This window comes from Salmo salar, chromosome 04 (genome assembly GCF_965601325.2).
Source record: "Salmo salar chromosome 04, fSalSal1, whole genome shotgun sequence".
Lineage (NCBI taxonomy): Eukaryota > Metazoa > Chordata > Actinopteri > Salmoniformes > Salmonidae > Salmo > Salmo salar.
The window spans coordinates 7,948,927-7,958,991 of NC_138294.1; the positions used below are offsets into that span (position 1 = coordinate 7,948,927).

The following is a 10,065-nucleotide window of genomic DNA, read 5'->3' on the forward strand; positions in this document are numbered from 1 at the left end:
TTGCCAAAGCACAGCCCCCACACCACTAGAGGGATGTCTCCAACCACCAACTTACCGTCCTAAGACAAGGCCGAGTATAGCCCACAAATGATTCCTTTTAGTTTGGTTTTTACCACCAGAGAAACATGGGGTTCTGGGTAACATGGGGTTCTGGGTAACATGGGGTTCTGGGTAATATGGTGTTTTTGGGTAACATGGGGTTTTGTCCTTTTTAGAGAATAGCTCAATTGCATCTGTTTTGTGTTCCAGGATGTATTAAAAACAGTACTTTTTGCTTTTGTCTTAATGTCTTTATCTTATTTAGTGTCTCTTAGATTCTTTATCTTATTTAGTGTCTCTTAGATTCTTTATCTTATTTAGTGTCTCTTAGATTCTTTATCTTATTTAGTGTCTCTTAGATTCTTTATCTTATTTAGTGTCTCTTAGATTCTTTATCTTATTTAGTGTCTCTTAGATTCTTTATCTTATTTAGTGTCTCTTAGATTCTTATCTTATTTAGTGTGTCTTAGATTCTTTATCTTGAAGTGTTTATGTTATTAGTCCATGTATTATTATAGTCATCTGGTCATTCTTTGTAAAAGAATTTAAAGTAAAAGGGTCATCTTTTCCTCAAGTCGTTTTGGTTTGTTGTTGTTTACCTCTCATGATGTTATTAATTATAAATGTCATGATATTGATTATGATGTAGATTATTGTTATGATGTTGTTAGTAGTATATAGATAATGATGTTATTGATTATAAATGTTATGATATTGATTATTGATTATGAAGTAGATTATTGTTATGATGTTGCTCTCTAAACTGTCATGTAATCAACTGAATGCTTTTAATAAAATGACAGGCTGTCAGTCTTGTGTGATTCTCCTCTTGGACAGACTACAACATACAGTATGAATTAACTGAGATCAGTCTTGTGTGATTCTCCTCTTGGACAGACTACAACATACAGTAAGAATTTCATGCTGAAACCCTCATAGCCAAGTGTGTGTGTGTATCTGTGTGTTCAGAACTCTAGTGGTATTAAAACATGATCTGACTAGGTAGTGTCCACTCCAGTACATGTGTAGTGTAGGATGTGTGTCTGTGTACTCCAGTACATGTGTAGTGTAGGATGTGTGTCTGTGTACTCCAGTACATGTGTAGTGTAGGATGTGTGTCTGTGTACTCCAGTACATGTGTAGTGTAGGATGTGTGTCTGTGTACTCCAGTACATGTGTAGTGTAGGATGTGTGTTGATGCCTAAAGAGACTCTGTGTTTAACACACTTCAACCAGACGACTGTAGAAGCTTCTGTTTTATTGAAGAACAACCGTTGTCTCCATTGAACACAATGTTGTGGTCAAGGTAGTTGTTTTATGACTGACTGAAAGAGGGAGACTTTCAGAGTATTTCTTGACTGGTCAAATGTTGGTTGGCTGAATGTTGGGTCTAGTTGGTTGGTCATTGGCTTGATGGCTGAATGTCAGGTTTGTTGAACATAGATCCTTGTTGATATCATGTTAGTTCTCATTAGGTTGTATTTTGGTGGTTTTTGGTTAGACTGGTTCCTAGGAGGAGGAAGAGGAGGCTGAGCTGTGACAGTCTGACATCAGTCTCCTGTTACCTGCTGAGAGAGAGAGAAGAGAGAGAGAGAGAGAGAGAGAGAGAGAGAGGAGAGAGAGAGAGAGAGAGAGAGAGAGAGAGAGAGAGAGAGAGAGAGAGAGAGAGAGAGAGAGAGAGAGAGAGAGAGAGAGAGAGAGAGAGAGAGAGAGAGAGAGAGAGAGAGAGAGAGAGAGAGATGCATGAGATATTTGCTGTACATAGCATCTTAACCTCTCTAGGGCAGGCGGGACAAATTCGTCCCACCTACGTAACAGCCAGTTGAATCCTGTGGCGCGATTTTCAAATACCTTAAAAATCCTATTACTTCAATTTCTCAAACATATGACTATTTTACAGCTATTTAAAGACAAGACTCTCGTTAATCTAACCACACTGTCCGATTTCAAAAAGGCTTTACAACGAAAGCAAAACATTAGATTATGTCAGCAGAGTACCCAGCCAGAAATAATCAGACACCCATTTTTCAAGCTAGCATATAATGTCACAAAAACCCAGAAGACAGCTAAATGCAGCACAACCTTTGATGATCTTCATCAGATGACAATCCTAGGACATTATGTTATACAATACATTCATGTTTTGTTCAATCAAGTTCATATTTATATCAAAAAACAGCTTTTTACATTAGCATGTGACGTTCAGAACTAGCATAATGGTAAATCAGGGTCGCGTGCATGGCGCAATTCTTGACAAAAAAAATCTAAATATTCCATTACCGTACTTCGAAGCATGTCAACCGCTGTGTAAATTCAATTTTTATGCAATTTATCTCGTAAAAAAGCTATAATATTCCGACCGGGAATCTCCTTTTCGGTAAACAGAGGAAAAAACACAAAGACGGGGGCGGCCAGTGCACGCGCCTAAGCCCACAGTCCCTTGATCGGCCACTTGACAAAGGCAATAATGTGTTTCAGCCTGGGGCTGGAATGACGACATTCAGGTTATTCCCGGGCTCTGAGAGCCTATTGGAGCCGTGGGAAGTGTCACGTTACCGCAGAGATCCTTTGTAATGGAATGAGATGTCAAAGAAAGACAATAAATGGTCAGACAGGCCACTTCCTGTAAAGGAATCTCTCAGGTTTTGACCTGCCATTTGAGTTCTGTTATACTCACAGACACCATTCAAACAGTTTTAGAAACTTTGGAGTGTTTTCTATCCAAGCCAATAATTATATGCATATTCTAGTTACTGGGCAGGAGTAGTAACCAGATTAAATCGTGTACGTTTTTTATCCAGCCGTGTCAATACTACCCCGTAGCCCTAACAGGTTAAGACACACACTATTCCCTATTTAGTGTACTACTTTTGACCAAGTCTCTGGCCAAAGTAGTGTACAATGTAGGGAATAGGCTGCCATTTGGGACGCACACCAGCTAAAGTACATCACCAAGCAGTATCTACCTCTGGTAGCAAACATCTTCATGTAACAGTTAGTGTAGTAGGGTTTCTCATCACAACAGTTACAATACATCACCAAGCAGCATCTACCTCTGGTACCAAACATCTTCATGTAACAGTTAGTGTAGTAGGGTTTCTCATCACAACAGTTACAGTACATCACCAAGCAGTATCTACCTCTGATACCAAACATCTTCATGTAACAGTTAGTGCAGTAGGGTTTCTCATCATGCTGAAACACAAGGCACAGAAAACATCTTAGTTCATGAGATACATAGATACACACATACATGTGGACGGATGGACGGACAGACAGACAGACAGACAGACAGACAGACCATCTGCACCCCGCCTCCCTCACTCCCTCCCCACACTACCCCTCCATGTCTTCGTACCTCAGCATGTTGTCCTGGGGTCAGCTGTCTCTGACACTGTTGACACTATCTTTCCCTCCACTTCTCCATCTCTCCCCCCTCACTCCCCCTTCCCTTCCCTCTCTCCCCTCCCCTTCTCTCTCTGACTCACTCTCTCTCCCCCTTCCCTCTCTCCCCTCTCCCTCCTACGTATCCCCCCTCCGCTATACTCCTCTCCCTCTCAAACCCCGTTCCTCTCTCCCCCTTCTCCTCTTCCCTCCCTCCCTCTCTCTCCATACCTCAGCATGTTGTCCCGGGGTCCCCCTTCTCTCCCTCCTACGTCTCCCCCCTCCGCTATACTCCTCTCCCTCTCAAACCCCGTTCTTCTCTCCCCCTTCTCTCCCTCCTCCTCTTCCCTCCATCCCTCTCTCTCCATACCTCAGCATGTTGTCCTGGGGTCCCCCTTCTCTCCCTCCTCCTCTTCCCTCCCTCCCTCTCTCTCCATACCTCAGCATGTTGTCCTGGGGTCCCCCTTCTCTCCCTCCTCCTCTTCCCTCCCTCCCTCTCTCTCCATACCTCAGCATGTTGTCCCGGGGTCAAATGTCTCTGACACTGTTGACACTTCAGACACAGAGGGTGGTAGTCCCGCCCCAATGACTTCTTCTTCTCACCTGGACCAATGGGGAGAGAGGATAGCAAGGGTTAGAGGTCAAATGTCTGTCATGGACCAATCTGGTTAGAGGATACCAGGGGTTAGAGGTCAAATATCTGGCATGGACCTTTGGGGTTGGAGGATACCAGGGGTCATGTTGATAATGTAGGTCTATCTGTTTTACTGATATGGACATTTTACATTTCTGTCATCAAAGTAACTAAAGCTAGTAGACTAATCTGGTCACAGCTGTCTGAATCGGGTCATCGTGTCAGAACATGCGCTGGCGCTGACATGTTTGTAGAGGTGTTGACTAACAGACAGTATCCTGGTCTAAACTGTGAGCTGAGACTTTATTTATTGATTTAGAACAGGATAGGCTATATATATATTGTACATTCACAAATAATATCACCCGATGCTGAGTTTCCCGGACCCCGACACACAGTGACGTCGGCCCCGGTATAGTGACACCGGGAGAATCCGGGAAAGGCTGGCAGACGTGACCCGGTAATCCAAGATGCTGCGACCATCAACAGAGATCAACAGAAACAGTTCTAGTGGTGGAGGTGTGTCTGAGTCAGCTGTCCATCATAGAGACATATGGTGGTGGGGGGGGTTCTGAGTCAGCTGTCCATCATAGAGACATATGGTGGTGGGGGGGGGTTCTGAGTCAGCTGTCCATCATAGAGACATATGGTGTTGGGGGGGGGGGGGGGGTTCTGAGTCAGCTGTCCATCATAGAGACATATGGTGGTGGGGGGGGGGTTCTGAGTCAGGTGTCCATCATAGAGACATATGGTGTTGGGGGGGGGGGGGGGTTCTGAGTCAGCTGTCCATCATAGAGACATATGGTGTTGGGGGGGGTTCTGAGTCAGGTGTCCATCATAGAGACATATGGTGGTGGGGGGGGGTTCTGAGTCAGGTGTCCATCATAGAGACATATGGTGGTGGGGGGGGGGTTCTGAGTCAGCTGTCCATCATAGAGACATATGGTGGTGGGGGGGGGGGGGGGGGTTCTGAGTCAGCTGTCCATCATAGAGACATATGGTGGTGGGGGGGGGTTCTGAGTCAGCTGTCCATCATAGAGACATATGGTGTTGGGGGGGGGGGGGGGGTTCTGAGCCAGCTGTCCATCATAGAGACATATGGTGGTGGGGGGGGTTCTGAGTCAGGTGTCCATCATAGAGACATATGGTGGTGGTGGGGGGTTCTGAGTCAGGTGTCCATCATAGAGACATATGGTGGTGGGGGGGGGGGGGGGGTTCTGAGTCAGCTGTCCATCATAGAGACATATGGTGGTGGGGGGGGTTCTGAGTCAGCTGTCCATCATAGAGACATATGGTGTTGGGGGGGGGTGGGGGGGTTCTGAGCCAGCTGTCCATCATAGAGACATATGGTGGTGGGGGGGTTCTGAGTCAGCTGTCCATCATAGAGACATATGGTGGCGGGGGGGGGTTCTGAGTCAGCTGTCCATCATAGAGACATATGGTGGTGGGGGGGGGGGGTTCTGAGTCAGCTGTCCATCATAGAGACATATGGTGGTGGGGGGGGTTCTGAGTCAGCTGTCCATCATAGAGACATATGGTGGTGGGGGGGGTTCTGAGTCAGCTGTCCATCATAGAGACATATGGTGTTGGGGGGGGGGGGGGGTTCTGAGTCAGCTGTCCATCATAGAGACATATGGTGGTGGGGGGGGTTCTGAGTCAGCTGTCCATCATAGAGACATATGGTGGTGGGGGGGGGTTCTGAGTCAGGTGTCCATCATAGAGACATATGGTGGTGGGGGGGGGGGTTCTGAGTCAGCTGTCCATCATAGAGACATATGGTGGTGGGGCGGGTTCTGAGTCAGCTGTCCATCATAGAGACATATGGTGAGTCGCGGGGGGGGGGGGGGGTTCTGAGTCAGCTGTCCATCATAGAGACATATGGTGTTGGGGGGGGGGGGGGGGGTTCTGAGTCAGCTGTCCATCATAGAGACATATGGTGGTGGGGGGGGTTCTGAGTCAGCTGTCCATCATAGAGACATATGGTGATGGGGGGGGGGGGGGTTCTGAGTCAGCTGTCCATCATAGAGACATATGGTGGTGGGGGGGGCTGTTTCTGAGTCTGGTAGTGTCCATCATGGACATAGGTGTCTGAGACAGCAGTCCACATGACACATATGTAGCACTGCATATGACTGGAGACTTGATTGCTTGAATAGACTCAATTTTTGTTCGCTGATGTTCGCCGGATTACAGTAAACATAATGAATCTATTGACAACAATGTCTGATCGTTGATTGAAATGTACAGTTTTATTACAAATGATTTGCATGGTATGTTGGAATAAAATCCTCCTCCCACTGATCACTGTTCTGATTAGGAAGAAAGGAGGGGGGAAACTTCAAGTTGTATAGGGTAGGCTAGTATTGATTAGGAAGAAAGGAGGGGGGAAACTTCAAGTTGTACAGGGTAGACTAGTATTGATTAGGAAGAAAGGAGGGGGGAAACTTCAAGTTGTATAGGGTAGACTAGTATTGATTAGGAAGAAAGGAGGGGGGAAACTTCAAGTTGTACAGGGTAGACTAGTATTGATTAGGAAGAAAGGAGGGGGGAAACTTCAAGTTGTACAGGGTAGACTAGTATTGATTAGGAAGAAAGGAGGGGGGAAACTTCAAGTTGTATAGGGTAGACTAGTATTGATTAGGAAGAAAGGAGGGGGGAAACTTCAAGTTGTATAGGGTAGGCTAGTATTGATTAGGAAGAAAGGAGGGGGGAAACTTCAAGTTGTATAGGGTAGACTAGTATTGATTAGGAAGAAAGGAGGGGGGAAACTTCAAGTTGTATAGGGTAGACTAGTATTGATTAGGAAGAAAGGAGGGGGGAAACTTCAAGTTGTATAGGGTAGGCTAGTATTGATTAGGAAGAAAGGAGGGGGGAAACTTCAAGTTGTATAGGGTAGGCTAGTATTGATTAGGAAGAAAGGAGGGGGGAAACTTCAAGTTGTATAGGGTAGGCTAGTATTGATTAGGAAGAAAGGAGGGGGGAAACCTCAAGTTGTACAGGGTAGACTAGTATTGATTAGGAAGAAAGGAGGGGGGAAACTTCAAGTTGTATAGGGTAGGCTAGTATTGATTAGGAAGAAAGGAGGGGGGAAACTTCAAGTTGTATAGGGTAGACTAGTATTGATTAGGAAGAAAGGAGGGGGGAAACTTCAAGTTGTACAGGGTAGGCTAGTATTGATTAGGAAGAAAGGAGGGGGGAAACTTCAAGTTGTATAGGGTAGGCTAGTATTGATTAGGAAGAAAGGAGGGGGGAAACTTCAAGTTGTATAGGGTAGGCTAGTATTGATTAGGAAGAAAGGAGGGGGGAAACTTCAAGTTGTATAGGGTAGGCTAGTATTGATTAGGAAGAAAGGAGGGGGGAAACTTCAAGTTGTATAGGGTAGGCTAGTATTGATTAGGAAGAAAGGAGGGGGGAAACCTCAAGTTGTACAGGGTAGACTAGTATTGATTAGGAAGAAAGGAGGGGGGAAACCTCAAGTTGTACAGGGTAGGCTAGTATTGATTAGGAAGAAAGGAGGGGGGAAACTTCAAGTTGTATAGGGTAGGCTAGTATTGATTAGGAAGAAAGGAGGGGGGAAACTTCAAGTTGTATAGGGTAGGCTAGTATTGATTAGGAAGAAAGGAGGGGGGAAACTTCAAGTTGTATAGGGTAGGCTAGTATTGATTAGGAAGAAAGGAGGGGGGAAACTTCAAGTTGTACAGGGTAGGCTAGTATTGATTAGGAAGAAAGGAGGGGGGAAACTTCAAGTTGTATAGGGTAGGCTAGTATTGATTAGGAAGAAAGGAGGGGGGAAACTTCAAGTTGTACAGGGTAGACTAGTATTGATTAGGAAGAAAGGAGGGGGGAAACTTCAAGTTGTACAGGGTAGACTAGTATTGATTAGGAAGAAAGGAGGGGGGAAACCTCAAGTTGTACAGGGTAGGCTAGTATTGATTAGGAAGAAAGGAGGGGGGAAACCTCAAGTTGTACAGGGTAGACTAGTAGCCTACTAAATATCTTAGTTGCACAGCTGTTCAACAATGGGCAACAAAAGCGTTATTTGCTGGATATAGCCGGCCGCAGCGATCCACCATGTTGTCTATATGGCGCGTGCAACTTCTAGTCCTTCATTAGAATCCTAACACATTGTTACACTGTTTCTACTATGTCAACTTCTAGTCCTTCATTAGAATCCTAACACATTGTTACACTGTTTCTACTATGTCAACTTCTAGTCCTTCATTAGAATCCTAACACATTGTTACACTGTTTCTACTATGTCAACTTCTAGTCCTTCATTAGAATCCTAACACATTGTTACACTGTTTCTACTATGTCAACTTCTAGTCCTTCATTAGAATCCTAACATATTGTTACACTGTTTCTACTATGTCAACTTCTAGTCCTTCATTAGAATCCTAACACATTGTTACACTGTTTCTACTATGTCAACTTCTAGTCCTTCATTAGAATCCTAACACATTGTTACACTGTTTCTACTATGTCAACTTCTAGTCCTTCATTAGAATCCTAACACATTGTTCCACTGTTTCTACTATGTCAACTTCTAGTCCTTCATTAGAATCCTAACACATTGTTCCACTGTTTCTACTATGTCAACTTCTAGTCCTTCATTAGAATCCTAACACATTGTTCCACTGTTTCTACTATGTCAACTTCTAGTCCTTCATTAGAATCCTAACACATTGTTACACTGTTTCTACTATGTCAACTTCTAGTCCTTCATTAGAATCCTAACACATTGTTACACTGTTTCTACTATGTCAACTTCTAGTCCTTCATTAGAATCCTAACACATTGTTCCACTGTTTCTACTATGTCAACTTCTTGTCCTTCATTAGAATCCTAACACATTGTTACACTGTTTCTACTATGTCAAAGACTTTAGTGTTCCTCAGAACACGGGTTTCCCTCTAGGTCGTCCGTCCCCTCCCCACGGGGCCATATCACTCAGGCAGGCTAGCTACCCCACACCCTACCTATAGGACAGACAATAATAAGCTGTTAACAGTCTCCCACTTTTACAAAGCAAACACACACCGACTGCCCAGGATCGATATTGTACACATGCAGCGTTCGTCAAAGGGTTGATGGTTGGTTGATGATGCACGTCATCAAAAATTCACTTATCTTCTTGTTTGACCTCCCTGTTGTCTTTCAATTTAGAGCTTTTCATTTTGTGCTTTCTGATATCACTTTCTCCTCCAATTCCATATTTATAACACAATGATGTGTTGCTTGGATTCTGCTATAAAACAATGCTTGGACTGACAGGATTGTTATCGCCATAGAGATCCTGTTACATTCTAGCTAGTTCCTGATTCTATGATTGTAGCCCTCTGTGACATCATAAATAGCTCTTAGGACATTTTATCTGCAGTAGCTACTATCAAATCAGTTTAGGGCTAGGCTATGTCATTTCACATTCAACTGGACAGACACAACATGCTACAACAGGCCCACTGTAGCCCCTGTATTTTAACCATCACTAGTTTTAGTCCTTTTACATTCCACTGTCACGCCTGCTCCCGCTTCATTACGCACACCTGTCACCATCATTACGCGCCGCTGCGCAATATTGGACTCACCTGGACTCCATTACTTTGTTGATTACCCCCTCTTTATCTGTCTGCTCCTCACGTTATTCCCCGTGTCTGCATTGATGCTGTTATTTTTCCCCTGTCCAGACGCTGTTCCTGTCCTGTTTCATGTCCGTTGTTCATTAAATGTTCTCCTTGTACCTGCATCCTGTCTCCAGTGTCGATCCTCATATCCACGTTGAATTTATCATTCAAATGATTGAATGGTTGCACAGTAATAGCAGAGGTTGCATAGGTTGAAGGAAGGCGTCTACTTCACATGTCCACCGGAAAAGTTGTCTTCAGTGACACTCTGGACACTGGGTATGCAGACGATGTAGGGCTGTCCCGAGCTACATCATTAACCAGAATCCAAGAGGACACTTCCATGGGCTTGGAGGCAAAGCAGCTGGAAGACTGGGCCACATC

General features: G+C 44.6%; 1 non-coding gene across 1 annotated transcript; it reads right to left on the reverse strand.

Moving 5' to 3' along the window:
- Positions 1–1,286: 1,286 nt before the first annotated feature.
- Positions 1,287–4,027, reverse strand: LOC106564715 (uncharacterized). Its single transcript, XR_014391983.1, has 3 exons — positions 3,932–4,027; positions 3,180–3,234; positions 1,287–1,607 (listed from the first exon to the last, which is right to left on the reverse strand). It is a non-coding gene; the product is annotated as an uncharacterized LOC106564715 (transcript).
- Positions 4,028–10,065: the final 6,038 nt, after the last annotated feature.